Source organism: Sceloporus occidentalis, unplaced genomic scaffold (assembly GCF_023333645.1).
Source record: "Sceloporus occidentalis isolate IW3139 unplaced genomic scaffold, rSceOcc1.0.p SCAF_21, whole genome shotgun sequence".
Lineage (NCBI taxonomy): Eukaryota > Metazoa > Chordata > Lepidosauria > Squamata > Phrynosomatidae > Sceloporus > Sceloporus occidentalis.
In genome coordinates, this window is record NW_028317001.1 from 2,491,309 (window position 1) to 2,509,660 (window position 18,352).

Consider the following 18,352-nt stretch of genomic DNA (forward strand, 5'->3'; position numbering starts at 1 on the left):
GACCAGTTAACCAGGACCTTCCATCTGGGTCCCTCCCTTTTTGGGGGGAGGCTAAGCAGGACCCCCACCCCCCATAACCAGGGATGATTCAAAAAAGGGGAACCCTGATGGAGGTCCTAGTTGATCTCTCCAAAATAGGGGGACCCCCCCTCCAGTAAGGTTCCCCCTTTTTGGGGGGAGATGAACCAGTAAAGAAGGACCCCCATCACAAAGGCCCCTCCCTTTTTTGGGGAGAGATATACCAGCCCCCCCCCCCCTTTTTGGGAGAGAATTGGGTTTAAAAAGGGGATCCTGGTTTATCTCTTTAAAAAAAGGGGTATACTATTGGGGGCATCCTGGTTAACCTCTAGAAAAAAGGGGAACCCTAATAGATAAACCAGGGTCCCTCTTTTTAACCTGGTTAACCTCTCCAAAAAGGGGGGGGGGGATCCTAATGGGGGTCCTGGTTTATCTTTCCCAAAAAACGGGGGGATCCTAATGGGGGTCCTGGTTTATCTCTCCCAAAAAACGGGGGGATCCTAATGGGGGGTCCTGGTTTATCTCTTCCAAAACAGGGAGGATCCTAATGGGGGTCCTGGTTTATCCCTCCCCAAAAACAGGGGGATCCTAATGGGGGTCCTGGTTTCTCTCAAAAAAGGGGGATCATATTGAGGGTCCTGGTTTATCTCTTCCAAAACAGGGGGGACCCTAATGGGGATCCTGGTTTCTCTCTACAAAAAAGGGGGATCCTATTGGGGGTCCTGGTTTATCTCTCCAAAAAAAGGGGGGAACTCTAATGGGGGGTCCCGGTTTATCTCTCCCAAAAAAAGGGGGATCCTAATGGGGGTCTTGGTTTATCTCTCCCAAAACAGGGGGGATCCTAATGGGGATCCTGGTTTCTCTCTACAAAAAAAGGGGATCCTAATGGGGGTCCTGGTTTCTCTCTCCAATAAAGGGGGGATCCTAATGGGGGTTCTAGTCTATCTCTCCAAAAAGGGGGGTTCCTAATGAAGAACTTGGTTTATCTCTCCCAAAACAGGGGGGATCTTAATGGGGGTTCTGGTTTATCTCTCCCAAAAAGGGGGGATCCTAATGGGGGTCCTGGTTTATCTCACCCAAAACAGGGGGGATCCTAATGGGGATGCTGGTTTCTCTCTACAAAAAAGGGGATCCTAGTGGGGGGTCCTGGTTTATCTCTCCCAAAAAAGGGGGGATCCGAATGGGGATCCTGGTTTCTCCCAAAAAAGGGGGGTCCTAATGGGGGGTCCTGGTTTATCTCTCCCAAAATAGGGGGATCCTAATGAAGATCCTGGTTTATCTCTCCAAAAAAGGGGATCCTAATGGGGATCCTGCTTTCTCTCTCCCCAAAAAGGGGGATCCTAATGGGGGGTCCTTGTTTCTCTTTCCAAAAAGGGGGACCCTGAGGGGGTTGTGGTTTATCTCTCCAAGAAAGGGGGACTCTAATGGGGTCCTGGTTTCTCTCCCAAAAGTGGGGGGATCCTGGTGGAGAGGATGATGGGGTTGGAGTGGTTGCAAAGAAGCAAGCCCTTTGGGTGGATGGCCTAGTGTTGATTTAGGAGAGGCAAAAAAGGGACAAAAGGACACAGCTGGCACGTGGATTCTGGGAGCTGGAGTCCCAAGAAAGACCCCCAGCTTCCCCTAAGAGTCAAACCGCACAGGAAAATGCATGCGCGAACCTGGGAAAGCTTGGACTGCAGCTCCCAGCATCCCCCACCAAGATGTGCCAAGTTGCCTACGCACTAGGAAGCCCAGCCTCGTCTTTTAGGGGGCTGTTCCCCCCAACAATAATGATTATAAAGTAGTAGTATTAATAATTAATAATAATATTGTTTTCATAATTACTCTTGCTCCTAATTATTATCATCATGATTCTTGGAAGAGGTCAGAAAGAGGAGCTGTAGTTTGCATGTGTGCGCCACTTCTATTTTATCCCTCTGGTTGGGGGGGTGGACTACAACTCCCACCATCCCTTTGACAGGGGATTCGGGGGTTGTAGTCCACAGAAAGGACTCCTCTTCCTCTAGTCTTCACTACCAGAGCAAGGCTTCTTAGAAAGAAGCAATGTGGCTGGGCCCTGAGCCTTAGGCTGAGAGGCAGATAGGGGTCTTGGGAGGTCATCCATCAGGACCCTTGGGGTCCTTCCACCCCAAAGTCTCCCTAAACCTCTAATATTGAACCAGGACGCATGTAACCCACCAAGAGTATGCTCCAAATAGCAAAAAGGTGATTCAGAAGAACAGATAAGCCAGGCGAGGACTTGCAGCAGTTTGCTTTTGCCTGGCGTCAACTGGGAAGGGCACTATATTCCACTCCATAGTGGGCCCTTGGTATCCTTGGCTGGGATTTGGATCCAGGATCTAAAATCCATGGATGCTTAAGCCCTATTAAACACAATACAATACTATTAGTACGTAGAGAGATCTTGTAGCCTCACTGAAAGAAAGAAGTTGGCAGCGTGAGCTTTCTTAGACTTCGGCCTCCTTCCTCAGATGCATTTAGTCTACGAAAGCGACAATTCCCATTATTATTATTATTATTATTGATTTTATTTTCTTATCTCCTGCCTTTCTCCCAATATAAGGGACTCCAGGCAGCGATTCCCTAGCACTGTCTAGCACTTAGCCTAGGAAAGCTGCCAACTTCTTTCTTCCAGTGAGTCTCAAAGGTGCTACAAGACCTCTCTACAGATTAACATGTCTATAGGTTTGAATTCTACCACAATAATAATAATAATAATACTGCAGCAGTCTTACTTAATGGCTTCCTTGGAGAGCCTGCAACTCGCCCAGTGGCCACTGGAGGGCAGGATCACACAGTTGGAAACTGGTCCACATTGTTAAACTGATCATGGGTTTCCCACCCACTTTTGCTCCAGCCTCAAACACAGTGGTCCCCAATCTTTGGGCCTCCAGATGATTTGAACTCCAGCTCCCATCATTCCTGACTGTTGGTCAGGTTGGCTGTGGCTTTTGGGAACTGAAGTCCAAAACAAACAGAGGGCCAAAGCTTGGGAAGCCCTGCTCCAACAGCATCAGAGGCATTACTGATATCCAACTCGGCCGTGAAACTGTGATTTTGGGCAAGTCACACACTCTCAGCCTCAGAGCGAACCTCCTCTGGACAAACCTTGCCAAGAAAAACCCATCATAGGGTTGTCATAAGTCAGAATAGACTTGAAGCCACACGACAACAAGAAACTCTGCAAGATTCAGGCCCTGAATCTTGAGCTTCCCAGTTGGCTCAGGCAAAAGCAAACCGCTGCATCCTCTCCTAGCTTCTCCGTTCTTCCTCATTCGTAATGTCTGCCATCTTGGCTGCACTCTTCATGATGCCAGGTCACTCATATCTTGGTTTTCCTCCCTGAAATGTGGGAGCATACATGGGCTATGCCTTCCCAATATCATTGCACCTTGATTTCCAGAATGCTCAGTGATTCCCACACTTTTGGTCCACCTCCAGATGTTTTGGACTTCATCTCCAAGAACCCCTGATTGGGGCTTCTGGGGGTCGTAGTCCAAAACACCTGGAGGTGGCCAAAGTTGGGGGGCAGGAATCACTGCCTCTCAAATTTGCCATGTGGCAACCGTACACTTTTGTTCTATCCAGCCCTTAAAGGGACAAGAGCCCTGTCTAGTTTGCAACTTGGCAACCCTCCTACCTGGCAAGGAGGGTGTTCCCAACAGGCAAAAAGCATTGCCTCCCCAAAATAAGAACCACCTCCTCTTGGATTACATTTTCCTTCCTCAAATTTCCAGCACTTGCAGTTGCTTAAAATGTCCACTGGACATTTAGAAACCCAGCCGAGGCCGAGCGACCCATGGAAAGTGAACCCCAAAATACAGGAGGGTTCTGTGGGTGAAGTCTAGAAATTTGGAGGACTGAAAGAAAACGGTCATTGCAAGGGGCAGACTTTTTCCTTGGGTGCAGTGTCCTCATTTTGTGGAACCTGTGCCTCCACTTGACCCTTCCAACCCCACAGAGCCCCATTTTGGGGGGGCGGGTGGACACATAGCCATCAGTGTAGGTCTGTCCCCCTTTAATCCAGGCCTGTGGATATAAAGGCTGCCTACTGCATCGCAAGGGCTGCTGTTTCCCCATTTGCTGCAGCAAAATGAGTCACTCACTCACCGCCTCTTATAAGAGCCTCTTGTTCTTCTGAGAAGCATGAATGCAGCAGCGTTCTGCCAAAAAGAGGATGCAAATAGGTCAGGATTGGAACCCAGAGCAGCCAGGACCAGAATTTATTTATTTGTTTAGTATATTTATTTGCACATGTTCTCCCTCCCATTGTATTTGGATTGACTTTGGAGGGGAGAAGACAAGTATACATATATAAGTCTGATCAGATATATAGGAACTATGCCTGACTGCACTGGTTTTCCTTTACCCTCCGCACCGCTTTTTCCTTTTGTGCTATACCTCACTTTTTTCTCCTTCTTCCTCCCGATTACAAACTTGAAGTCAGGGGCTGTTTTGTCTTGGTTTTACGGATGTGGAAGACGCTTTGGAAGCCTTTGCAGCCAGGGAGCTGAGGGGGAAGGCTAGAAATAATTTGGCACGACTTGGAGAACCGAGTTGGCAGCCATCATTTGCAGTTTTGACTTTTGCGGCATGGATTATTTGCGCTTTGGATTCACTTGTTCTCTCTAGGAATCTCTGGGTCCTTCAGCGCAAAACGCTGACCATAGAGTTGTGCTGGAGAACATAGAGCTTCCTGAGAAGACACTTCTCTAGGCATTTCTAGGTCCTCCTGCACAATTCTATCTATGGTCAGCCTCTGTGAGATGTTGGCCATAGAGTTGCGCTGGAGGACCTGGAGATGTTCCTAGAGAGGTGTTCTCTGAGGTAAAAAGAAGAGTGGTTTTCCCACGTTCACTGAGGCCCTTCACACAAAAGCCTAGCGGGTGTGAAGGAGCCATTGTGTGTGTGTGTGTATAATTGAACGGCAGCCCTAAATCTGCCAATATCTCTTGAAATATTTTGGTCCACAAAATCGGAAAACCAGCGAATCCGACTCTGTCGCTGTGTAATTTGCATCAATTCGCATCAAAATGGCCGCTCTCCCAAAGGAAATGCCAGGCATCCGTTTGGCGTGTGGCGAAACCCTTGAGGAAAACTCCTGCTCCTTTTAGTCCAACTTTATCACCCGCTGCCTACGAATCCTGGGATGTGTAGTTTTTTTGTGTGAGAAAACTTTGGCCTTCTCTGGCTGCGTCTGCACGGAAGAATTGAAACATGGTTTTGACACCGCTTTCACGCCGTGGCCCACTTCCGTGGGATTTGCAACCAGCCTCTCTGACAGGGGAGGGCGAACGCCTCACGAAACTACACATCCCAGGGCTCCACAGCGCTGCGGCAACGTACTGTGGAATTCTGGGATTTTTAGTTTTGCACAAGGAGGGTTTTCTACGGAATTAACGCAGTTCTGACACCGCTTTAACCGCCGTGGCCCCGTGCTATGGAATCCTGGGATGTGTTGTTTGTTGTCTCTGTCAGGGAAGTGTAAAATGCCTCATGAAACTACAAATCCCAGGATTCCATAGCATTATTGAGCCGAGGCAGTTTTCCATTAGTCTGTCCTGCCTGGCAGGGTTGCTGTGAATTCCCTCACACTCTTCAGCCGCCTGTCATTTAGTGCCTTCCCCTCAAATTGCCACCAAATTGACTCAACAACACCCCCCAGAATTTGGTCTCTTTGGTACAGTCCAGATTCTTTGCCTCCTCCTTTTACCCTATTGGTACATTCCACCCCGTTGGTTCAGTCCACTTCTGCGCATGCGCGCCAGAAAAGTCAAACCCCCCCCCGCATGACAGTCTCCTTTCCATCTCTAGCGAGAGAGCGCATGCGCGCGGATAGGGAAGGCGTAAACCTCGCCCCCTCCGCGGGAGAGCGCATGCGCGGGTGAGAAGACACTTTCCACCTGTGCTTCCGCACCACAGGCACCCAGGATGACCTTGCCTGGCGGCGCATGCGCACCAAAGCGCGACCAGCCCTTGCTTTCCTCCCTTAGCCCCGCCCCTTGACGTCAATTTATCATCCTGTTGAAGTCTCGCGAGAGGGGCGTGGATACAACCCAATCCAATCTCTACACAGCACTTGCTTTCTTCCCTAGGCCCCGCTGCCTTGTATTAGTCGATCTGAGATGAAAGCCGAACTCTCGCGAGAGGGACGTGGGTACAATCCAATACGCTTTAAGTTTCTTCCCTCTCTTGGCCCCGCCCCCTGCTGTCAAGGCCTCATCCTTCCCTCAGTCTGAGGGGAAAAGTTGAAGCCTCGCGGCCGGCCTCCAAGTCTCGCGAGCGCGCAGTGGACGGCCGTGACTTCCTTTCCCTTGGCCCCGCCCTTCGCTCGCTGTCAATCTATCATTATCTCTTCTTCTCTGAGGTAAAAGAGTCCGAAGTCTCGCGGCCGGTCCCGGAAGTCTCGCGAGAGAGAGAAAGAGAGAGGGAGGGCGGCGGAGGAGGAGGAGGAGGAGGAAGAAGGGCGGGTGGGCTGAAGGCGGCTGAGGAGGAGACACTGAGGCGGCGGCGAGGGAGAAGGCGGCGAGGAGGAGGAGGAGAAGGGAACCGGGGCCGCCCAGCCGCACCGACCCCGCCCGAGGCCTCCGGCCCGCCCGCCCGCCCGCTCCCCCAGGGGCCTCCCCCGACGCCCCGCAAGCAGCCCTCCTCAGGGCGCCAGGGCGGGCGGGCCGAGGCCTGGGCTGCAGGACGACGACGACGACGGGGAGGACGACGGGGAGGAGGAGGAAGGGGCGGCGGCGGCCCCGACGAGGGACCCACGGAGGGTGAGCCCTGGGCGGAGAGAGGGGCTTCCGTGGAGGGGAGGGAGGGAGGGAGGGAAGGGGCGTCGAAACCCCATGCAAATGTATGCTAATGAGGGAGGGGTTCGAGGGGGCCTGTGTGGGCGGGGCGCTTCTCCCCTGCTTTCCCCTCAGAAAAATAACACGGGGGCGTGGCCTCGGACTAAGCCACGCCCCTTGCTGCTCCTCTGGAGGGGAGGGCGCCTCCAGGAGAAATGCCATATGTATAGATATGATGTAAGATGCAATCTCATCATATGTATGTATGTATGTTGTGTATCCTTTGGCTCTCCTTATGTTTTGGACTCCAACTCCCAGAAGTCCCAGCCATCTTGCCCTGGGAGCCGAAGTCTAAAATGCTTGGAGGACCACCAGTACATAGACAGTATATAGGCTGCGTCCGCACTGTGGAAATACTCCAGTTTGGCCCCGCTTTAACTTCCACGGTTCAGCGTTAGGGGGTCCTGGGGCCCCGGAGCGCCCCGACGGAGAAGGCGAAGCGCCTCGCAGGACTACAAGTCCCAGGATTCCATAGCGAATCCCCTCCGGAGAAACCTTGCCAAGGAAACCTCACAGTAGAGAGTCCTAGAGTTGGAAGAGACCCCAAAAGGGTCCGGATCCAGTCCGACCCCTTTCTTCAGCCATGCAGGAACTCTCCATCAAAGCAGCCCCATTGACAGGTGGCCATCCGGCCTCTGCTTAAAGGCCTCCAAGGAAGGAGACGCCACATCTCTCTGAGTCCCACAGCTCTCACTCTCAGGAAGAGAGTGTTCAGGTTAATGTTAAGGTTTGCCTTAGGGTCACCATAAGCCGGAAAGGACATGAAGGCACACAACAGAAACAACACACACAAGCCCAAATGGATATGTATGGCTGCACACACAGTGTGTGTATCTGTACCGTTGCACCCAGGGGCCTAAATACCCCAAAGGTGCCAGATCCTGCCTGGTTTTGGAAGCTGAGCAGGGTCCGCCCCGGTTAGTCCTTGGATGGGGGACCGGCAGGGAATGCCCAGTGCTATAAGAGGAAGGAACCATCCAAACCACCTCTGAGGATTCCTGGCCTAAGAAAACCCTGTGAAATTCATGGGGTCCCCGTAAGTCGACACAAGACTTGTCCTCTCTGTTTGTCTCATGTATTGATGTCTCCCTCTCTGTGTCTCCAAGGAGGGAAAGTAAGGCTTCAGAGGCCGCTTTCTCTGGTGAAAAGTTGGGATGTGTCATAAGGGAGGAGATGGTCCATCTGTTTGAGAGGGGCTTCTGCCTGCCCCCCTCTTCAAAAGACGAACAACACAGAGGCATTCCTGCAAGAGAGGTTTGTTTTGAAAGCAGGAAGCAATGGGGACTTTGAGGCAGAAGCCAGAAGATGTTATGGGGAGGAGGAGGGGCAATTTCTCTGTAGGGCATTGGAGGGAGAACCTCTGGCTAAAGTCACATGGGGGGGGGGTGTGTGTCTTATTTATGGGGGGAGAATCTGGATTAGGAGGCAGCTACTCCTCCAGGGAGTGGATGTGAGGATGGGATGGGATCAGAGCAACAACGCAGAGGCATCTTTATGTTGAAGGGCTGGGGTTTGGGGGTGACTTGTCCGTTGCATAAAGCAAGCAGCACTTGGCCTGTTCATTGGGGATCAAGGCCCCTTTCAGCCGGTCGCAAGATGCTCCCTTTTGCTCTCTGAGCGTCCCACTCACTGCTGCTTTGGGAGGCTGCTGGCCAAACCATGTCACTGAGCTCAGACAGACCGTTTGACGTCTCCTCCGCGAGGGGTGTGGTGCGAGGAACCGGGCGACACTCAAAAGCAGGTTGTCGTGCGCGTAATATATCCATGGCCTCGGCGTATTGATAAACGCTGTGACTAATCCCTGGATCTCGCTGTGGTTATTCCTGCAGCCAAAAGGGAAAGCGTTGAGCCTTTTGTCTTCCGTGCCTCACGACGGATCGTTTTGGGTTACGTGGTATTTTTAGAGGCCCGGTTGGGGAAAGAATTGGTATTTGATTGGAGCCAACTCTGCCTTTCGCTCTTGGATAGGTTCTGAAAGAAAGGCCACAGAGGTGTGTGGTCTTACTCATCCTTGAGGCTTGCTTCTCCTTACAAGACAGTCCTGCTTGGTTCCCTTTCGTGTCCTGCAGTTTTGCTTTGTGACTTTGGCTGGCTGCTTGCTCCCAAGGACAGGCGCAGCTGACCTTCCTGGCTCAAGCCTTGGCAACATGGTTCTAGATTGGGCTGGAGTTTCATTACGGTTGTTTGAAAGACATGGGCTGCATCCGCACTGGAGAAATGACCCGGTTTGGCACCGCTTTTCAGCATCCTGGCTCAAGGCTATGGAATTCTGGGAGTTGGAGTTTGTTCTGGGGCCCATCTTGCTTTTTCAATTGCATTTTAAATGTCCTGGTTTCTTCTTCCTCCTCTCCCTCCGTCCTCAGCTTGCCTCAGTTGCTGCAAACCAAGTTAAAAGTGCAAAACTCAATTAATTCGGTTGGAAGAAGGAGTAAATCAAACCTTACCTTTCCCTGTCGACTCCAGCAAAAGCAGACTGCAAGCTTGTGTGTCCTCCTTCCTCATTCATCGCCTTTGCCACCTTGACCACACTCTGGTGTCTCATGGCTACATGTGTCCCGGTTTTCCTCTGTGAAGCCTTGGAGGATGTGGAACTCCTACGTTTGAAAAGCTCATTGTGTATTTAGGCTTGATCTTGACACCTCAATATCGCATGTGCATGGATGGTGTGTTTGTGTGCGTGTGTGTTTTAAGGGAACAAAAAGCATCAGCAAGTGGCTTGCCTTAGAAGTGTTTTCCTGGGTGGACATCTTCCTCATTCCTGTGCATGCATTTGTAAGCCAATGAGTCTTGTTTTTTCCAGATTCCTGGCCTGGTCAGTGGGCAAACGGTTGCTCCCATCCTGCTCTGTGCCCTGCTCTACCAGTTTCTCCAACCAGAAGTGGCACACACCGAACATTACCCCCTGCGTTGCTCACCCCTAAGGCCATACGATTTACACATTGCTCCTCTCTCTGTACTCAATGGATGTGTGTGCATGGCTGTTGAGTGAACTGCTTTTCACACCAGCCTCTCCTGTCTTCCATACAATTACATCCCGCACAGGACATTATGTTCGGCGACGAATTGCTTTATGTGACACCTTCTCCCATTACCGACCCCAAACAGATTCCTTGCCACAAGGCGGGTGTGCAGGATGCAGGAACCCTAGTGAAGCGGATTCTTCCCAAAGTTTGGGTTTGCATTGTTGTGCATGTCTGTGTGGTTGTAGTTTCATTATGTTTTATATTTCTTTTTCTAGAAGGCAGACTGTGACATGGAGGCAGCCATAAACATTCCAAATAAAACCTAAAAATGTGGGCCATTATCAGAAATCAGACTGTTTTCCAGGAGGGAAAGGTATCATTTTGCTGACACATGCACACCCAGAGCTTTTCTCAGGCTGCGTGACCTTCCACACCCCATTTCCCCCCTACTTTCCCCTTGGCTGCTTGGCTTGGGGTAGTCCCATGCCTGGAGAGCTGCACCTTTGCCCAGAGCTCTTGGCTGCCGTCCTGAGCCTACTAGCTTGAGGAATCCTGGGCCACACAATGCTGCCTTATACCCTGGTGTGAGCTAAAGGGTTTTGGCCGATGGCTCTCAGCCAGGGCTCAATAGCCGGAAGGGAGTTTTAAGTTGGACAGTTTGCCTGTAGTGTCAGCTTCGGTTTGGGGTATGCTTTTGGGGCCACCTCCAATCTGGGATATTCATTAGTGGGCCCTGGTTACATTTCTTTTTCTCTCTCTCTTGTTTGCCCAAGAAAGAGCTGAGTATTGTAGCTGAAATTGGTTGGTAGTTTTCTCTAACGTATCTTGGAGGGAGGCCTTATCCCAAATATATTGGGGGGGGTGTTACATTTGATGTTAGTATTGCTTACTTGTTGGGGTGGGGATTATATATTGCCTATTTGCTTTGGCGGGTTCTTTGCAAATGTCCCTGGTATGGTCACAGACAGGGATAAGGTGTGGTGTTGTAGATTTGCTGGGCCAGGTAAAGAACAGACCAGACGCTCCTGTCCTGAAGTTCCCTACAAACCAGAGTATGTGTAGTTGCCTTTCTTTGGGCCTTCTGACGCTACTACGAGTTACTACTGTATGCAAAGCTTGAGCTCTGCTATTGAGCGACATCCCTAATAGGTTTGAGCAGTCAGTCAGAACCAGTTTGTTACTTCTCTCACATAGAAGACATGTCTGACTGCAGATCCCACTGATAATAATATCCTGCCTTCTTAGGTGCAGCTCTCCCTGATTCAAGCCTTCCTGTTTTCCTCCAGCTTCAGTGTCCCTCTGAGCCAGTTGCTCTGCTTCTTCTGATCCAGGCCAGCCTTCCTGGCGGTCTGCTCTGGAGTCCACTGCTTCTTCTGCTGCTCATTCCCTTTGGATAGACTGGTTTCTTGACTTCAACCCCTGTTCGAAGCCACTGCCATCATGGTAGTCTTAAGCAGTGCTCCATGTGCTTCTTGAACGCCTTTGTCACAGGTTGAAGCATCTCATGAGCTTTTCCTTCCTTTGGCTAATGGCAAAGTGGACTCTTTGTGTGATCTCTTCCAGAATAGACATCAGTGCTGGATTTGTGTGTGGAGTCACCTGTTGATTTGGGGTTTCGATGACAGAGTGGGGATTTGCTCTCTGGTCTCCCAGTGTCCAACATTCAGCATCACACCGACCCTCTCACTCTTATCTTCCCTGACTATTTAGAGAACAGAAATCTTTCTTGAGCAGAGGGCATTCCCTCAGGAGTCCAGCCTAAAGGTGCCATTTTGGGCAGAAGTACTTTGACAACTTCCTATTGCCCCTTTCTCTGTTTGTATTGAGTGACCTGGGTAGCTATAGGGTCCATTTCTGTCTGTTGTGTTGGGCTGTGTTTGAGCAAGGGGGTTGTTTTAATAGGCTGGGCCTTGTCAACTGTGAAACTGTTGGTTCCACGGTGTTTTTTTAAGGTGGTGGGATATCAATACTTCATCCACACACCCCTGGTTTACCTTAAGAAACCTGCCTAACTGTGAAGAAGCTACAGGCATTTATTTCCAGTCTCTCAGGAGAAGTGCCAGACCTAGGATGGTCTGGATTCACTGAATTGGTCGTGTGAGTCTCTCCTATTTAATCTCACTTTGTTTGATAAGGCATGCGCTGCCCTGGCATTTGGTTTTCAGGTCAGTTAGTTTCCTGATCAGAGGAGGATCTGATCATTTCTTGCATACTTGTGGGCTTTTTTTTGTTTTGTTTTTTGCCATAGCACCAAAGGGCCCAGAGACCACACCTGTTTTCCCTTCCAGATGCATTACGCATTATACTGGGTGTTGTCTGAAATTTTTTTGGACAATACGCCAGGGAGGTGGTTCTTGAACTGTGCTCCTGACTGCACACGCTCTCTTACCAAGTTTCCTTGAAGCAGAGCTTGCCCACCCGACCAATCGTTCGCACCGGTGTGCAGCCAGAGGGCAAATGTTGCAACCTGTCTGTTCCAGGATGCCTTCTCAGGTTTACGCAGGATGACGGTCAGCCAGTCGCTCAACAGTCAAGATGACCATTGGATAAGGACCAGTGGAAACAGACTCTGCTCCCAGAATCCACTGGAGTGTTGTGGCAGAGGAGACCCATTCCTCAAACTTCCTTTCCCTAAGTCAGAATCATAGAATCATAGAGTTGGAAGAGACCACAAGGGCCATCCAGTCCAACCCCATTCTGCCATGCAGGAAATCCAAATCAAAGCATCCCCGACAGATGGCCATCCAGCCTCCGTTTGAAGACCTCCAAGGAGGGAGACTCCACTACACTCCGAGGGAGTTTGTTCCACTGTCAAACAGCCCTCATTATCAGGAAGTTCCTCCTAATGTTCAGGTGGAATCTCTTTTCCTGCAGCTTGCATCCATTATTCCATGTTCTAGTCTCTGGAGCAGCAGAAAACAAGCTTGCTCCCTCCTCAATATGAAATCCCTTCAAATATTTAAACAGGGCTATCATGTCACCTCTTAACCTTCTTTTCTCCAGGCTAAACATCCCCAGCTCCCTAAGTCGTTCCTCATAGGGCATGGTTTCCAGACCCTTCACCATTTTAGTCGCCCTCCTTTGGACACGCTCCACTTTCTCAGTGTCCTTTTTGAATTGTGGCGCCCAGAACTGGACACAAACATTTGTTTTCTTTTCCCATTCTTTTTGCTTTCCTTTCTTGTTGTTGATCAATTCTGTTGGACCATACCAATTTTAGTTGTTGCATACCACCCCAAGTAACTTGCAAGAGGTCCAATTCATTTGTAAGGTTTTATTATTTCTGAGCACACTGGTGCATGGTTAGCACTAATGTGGCGTATGTTTATCAATACGTTCATATCCCACCTTTCCTCCAGCGAGCTCAAAGGGTGGCGTGTGCCTCTCTTGCTTTCTTCTGGGTTGCTGCCCAGGAGAGGCGGCTGTGAGATCGGAGCAGAGGACTGACCAGAAGCCATGGGTGTTGCACTGAGTTGCAGGAGCGAAAAACAGTACCTCCAGTGTGATGGATTATTAGAGAAGGCGCTGAAAACAAACATGCAAGTATCTACCAAACGCTGCAGGCTTCAGAGTTTGACTCTGGAGCTGATAATAGGGGTCTCATTCACTTGCCTTATGAAGGAGTGATTCACTGCAGGCTTGCCAGAGTATTACATAGCAGGTCTGTTGATTTATAATTTTCTGAACTTTGTTTTTCCGAGCCCAAATGGACGTCCCAAAGAGTTTTGGACCAGCTGAGATCTAATATGGCTGGCAGTTCCAAACTCAATGTGAAACCTACTTGTAGTACAGAGGTCTCAACTGGGTCAGGAATGCTTAGCTGCTACTACTGAAGGCCACAGGAGTTGCAGATAGAATTGTGCCGTTTCAAGGCTTGGCGAATGGCGGAGAGGCCAGCCTTACTGATCACTTCAAATGGTAGATTAATCTCAGGGAAAGTTGCAGGTGATCTGGAGCTGGGAAACCATTCTAGGGGCCAGCAGTGAATGCAGGGCCGTCCTGCAGATGCTGACACTGCAAGATTCAGTTGCAGCCATTGCCACTCATCTGGGGCATATGGACACACGACAGCCTTGCAAAGCAAAATGGGTCAACTTTCATGATCCCCAACGCTTCTTTTCACCCCGCTTGCCCTGTGCTGGTGAGATCAGCAGATGGAAAGGAGGATAAGAAGCTGTCTTTGTGTTTGCAAGAAGTCTCTCCTCCTGCCTGGCCTCTTGCAGGAGATGCCAACTTGCTCAGGGGGGAGATGAGTTGAGTGTCTCTAATTTAATAATTAAATAAACCCAAACTGTGAGTCATCTTGCAAAAGTCAGAGAGACAGAGATGACCCTGCTTGCAAGGAGGAATATTTCTAAAGTGAACTTAGTGGAGGGAGGCTCAAGTCCAGGCTTGTTTTTGTGCACACAGCATGCGGATCCAGAGCCTGGTGGCTGCTGCTGTCAGGACGCTGTGGGGCTGCAGGTCCCCCGTTGCTGCTCCGGGAGAAGCATTGGAGAATGGGAAGGAAAGGAGCCCTCTGACCGTGGCTTTGGTTGAGTACAGAAGGAGTGTTGCCCTTGCGAGGGTTACCCATCCACTTCTCACTTGGGTTTCTCTCCTGCTCCAATGAAATTCAAATCTCCTTGTGGTGCTGAGTAATCAACTTGCATAATCCCTTTGAGCTCTAACAAGCACAGCTAAATATCGACAAGTTGCTTTGACAGAATGTACTTTGAAGATGGGTAATTTTTATCTCTGCATCTAGAAACCACCTTGTTAGCTTCTCCTGCCCTGCAGGAACAGATCTGTGTGCCGCGCCAGACCCAAAGGCCTCTGTTGCCCAGTGTCTTGCTTCCCGCAGCAGCCGGTCAGACTCCCATGATGGTGATAGATGGTCATGGCCCAAGCCTTTTCCCCTCTGACCTATGCTACTCCTGGAATAGCAGCCTCGGGGCACTTAAGCCAGTGGCTCGTGTTCAGATGCTGACATTGGGATTTCCGTAATCCCTCTTTAGACAGATGAACTTCCAGGAAGTCTTCTCGCAGTCACCCTCCACCTCTCCTTCCTTTCTCTCAAATAGAGGTGACTGGGCCCAAGGCTTTCCTTGGCAACTTGGCTTTCCCGCTCCAGACCTTATGGCCGGGACCTGCAAGTTCTCACTTGTCTGAACGGGACGCATACAGCCAATGTGAGTGTCAGCTTTTGCACAGTTTGACTCTTCTCCTGGTGAAGGAATTTGATGTTTGGAGCACTGATTTCTCCACACCCAGCTGAGCTCCAGAGGGATACTTTTAAAGAAGCAGCCCATTCCTTCTGTAATGTAAACTGCCTTAGAAGGCCTCTATAGCATGAAGAAAAATTGTATTGGGAAGGTGCAGGTTTGCCGTTGCAGGCAAATCTAAAGCTGTGTGTGAGAAAAAGTCAGACGTAAGAAATAACAACAAACGAACACACACCAAGAGTGTACACATTTAATAGAGGTTGAATTCAAAGATGTAGCCATGTTAGTGTGTCAAATCAGTCTGCAAAGAGATCTTGTAGCACCTTTGAGACTCACTGAAAGGAAGAAGTTGGCAGTGTGAGTTTTTGTAGACTTTGCTTCCTGTCCAAATGCATCTGAGGGAGTAGATTGAAGTCTATGAAAGCTCATGCTGCTGGTTTTCTTCTGTTGGTCTCAAAGATGCTACAAGGTCTCTTTACATACATAGGTGTGGAATTACAGATTTAGAAGGGACTGCAGAGGCCATCTAATTCAACTCCCTGCCATGCAGACATCTACAACTAAAGCACTCCGAAGAGATGCCTATGCAACCTTCATTTAAAAACCTCCAAAGAAGGAGATGCCACAGCAGTGCAAGGCAAATTCTGCATCCAGAATGACATCCCTTTAATTTGATCAATATATTGTTTCCCGTAATTTAGCATCTTGCAGCTTGTAAACGTTTTCTTTCTAATCCGGAGTCTGTATATTTTTACCGACTCCACCCCAAATAGCTTCCGACTCTTGACTACGCAGCCTTGCTCTGTCCCCACTTGGAAATGGCTCTCCATGCCTCTCTCAGAGGGCAACCAAAGCATTCAACATTCGGCAACTCCTTTCCCAGGCTTCCTCATTCCAGTTCCAAGTAGTCTAGATTACTGATGTCGTTTTTTAAAATGGCATACTTGATTCTTAAATCCGGAGCTGCTTTTCCGTTGTGCTCCTTGTGAATGGCTTGATTTGTTTTCTCACGGGACTGTGCCACAAAATGATCTTTCAGTCGCATGTCTCTGTGCCTTCAAGTCACTTGACAGCAACCCCAGGAATGTTGTGTTGCCATTTAAAAGATCTCCTTAGTTAGTCTTCTCTTGCCTGGCTTGGGGGGGGGGCGGGGGGCGGCTTTGTGTCACATTTTACTTTAGTTGGTCATCTGAAATAGGCATGAAACATCTGAGATGCAGAACAAATTTCTTCGTTTCTGATTGCTATCTCTTCTGACTCTCTTTGGTCTCCCTGAAATTTAGACAGCTCTTGGTGTTCATCTTCCAGGGTGTTTTAATTATATAGTAGTTCCTATTACTTTCCTGCTCAAACACTGCTCCGCTTAGAGTCACCCTTGGTTCTTAGTAATCGCTTGTCTTTTGTAAACCCTAATTTTAGCTCCTTCTAAAAGAAGGCTCAACCCCTGAACCTTCAGGGGTTGTGCACTTGATGGCATGCTGTAGATTTAAACAGCCAGATAACACACAAGGTGCAAACACTTTGACCAAGGCTAGATTTGTGCCAGCAAAGTGTGGTCAAATGTAAGCAGGATGTTCAGTCCCGAGGGGAAGAATTGCAGACTAGATCCAGCAGAATAGATCCAGATCTGTGCTAATAGGGTTTTTAAAAACAGTTACACTGCATTTTTAGATGGCTGTAACCTGTCTTGAATCCCATGCTGGAAGAAAGGCAAATATAAATTAATTAATTTAATTAATTAAATTAATTATCTTGCCCGTACAGGAAGGCAGAACCATCAATGGGAGGACAGCATCTCCAGCCAAGGAGGAGGCACTCAGTGAGCGAATGGTGGGATGGTTTTGACTCTGGGTGCCAGTTTTGAAGGGAGGAACCGGAGGCAAGGGAGACTACACTGCAAATTCAGGATTCATCAAGAACATCTCTGACCCTGCCATCCGTTTCTTGCTGTGATAATAGGCTCTTTGTCTCTGGACTCTATGCACATGCGTACAGACAGCCCAAGCCCTCATTCAGTAGGCCTCTCTTCATGGTGGTTCCCTCCCCCGCCATAGAAAGAGATGAACTGGTCTCCTTTGACTGGTGAGATAGCGTATGGGGAGGATTGGGAAGGAAATGAGAGGATGAGAGAAAGCAGCAGTTAACTTTCTTAGGCCCCCAACAACTGAATGTAAGTATACAGAAAGGAAGCGGAAGTTGACTTGGGAGGTCATTTATTTTCTTGGCAGGGGTGCACTGCAGCATTTCGATGCAACTTGTACTGGCGTGACTGCTGTCCCTGCACTGGAACCCTCATCCTAGACAGTTTCTTTCAAGAAAGCCTTGAGAATCCAACACATCTGGAAACCAGAGAGGGCTGCTCTACGGTTTCTCCAGCACAAGTTGCCATGTCTTTTGTGAGAGATGATATCCTGGGTGTCAGTATGCAGGATGGCCCATAGGTCTCCAGACTACAACATTATGAGCACCCATGAGCATGAGGAAGGAGTGCATATCTTTCCCACTGTCCATTGGTTTCATTTTTGGAATTTAAGGCCTGTTACAGACTGCCAAAATAAAGCTGCTTTGGGTTTCTTTGGAGGTATGCTATTTAAATGATGCATGCATCCTAAGAATCCGGAAGCTGCACCAAAAGCTGCACTCAAGTGCCTAGGAATGGAGTGTGGCTTTGGCACGACCTCCGGACTCTTAGGACCCCATGCATCATTTAAATAGCATACCTCCAAAGAAACCCGAAGCAGCTTTATTTTGACAGTCTGTAACAGGCCTAAATTTGCTCATTAAACTTCTGATTTGTTTATTTTATTTCCATTTCTCTAATTTCCTGTAGCCGGCATTCTTGGAACAGTTTTGCAAGACAGAGATAAAATTGCAAGAGAAATGTAATGCTTCCATTCCTGGGCGCCACAATTGCCGTGTGCTGTTTGGCACATGAAAAAAGATGTTGTGTTTGCGTTCCCAGCGATGCGATAACAGATGTGATACAGCTAACAACTGTGTGTTCCAGTTTGTGTGGACCTTATTGAGCTGAGCTGAATAGCCCCAGTCAAGGTTGTTTTGTGGAGATTATGGCTGTGGGCAACATCCCAAATTTCAGTAAAGCTGTTTTCTGTTTCAGAAACCTTGGATGACCATTCCTCCAGGGAAGGAGAGCATTACTGAAAGAAAATACTTGAGGAAGCTTGTTTGTACTATATCCACCCTTCCTCTCCCCTAACTTTTGTAATGTCATGCTTATGGAAGTCTTGCAAAGTTGGATGGATAGATAGATAGATAGATAGATAGATAGATAGATAGATAGCACTGAATTGTATTGTATGATGTG

The 18,352-nt window shown here is 49.1% G+C and overlaps 1 protein-coding gene across 2 annotated transcripts in view; it reads left to right on the top strand.

Annotated features, from left to right (window-relative positions):
• Positions 1–6,123: 6,123 nt before the first annotated feature.
• The window catches only part of TAOK1 (TAO kinase 1), a 38,184-nt gene continuing 25,955 nt past the window's right edge, over positions 6,124–18,352 (top strand). Inside the window, exon 1 of one of the 2 annotated variants that reach the window (XM_089484212.1) lies at positions 6,124–6,171. The gene's annotated coding sequence lies outside the window, so the exon portion shown is untranslated. Of the gene's footprint in view, positions 6,172–6,481; positions 6,786–18,352 lie in introns of those variants that run through there. The other variant, XM_089484210.1, reaches the window with a different exon arrangement.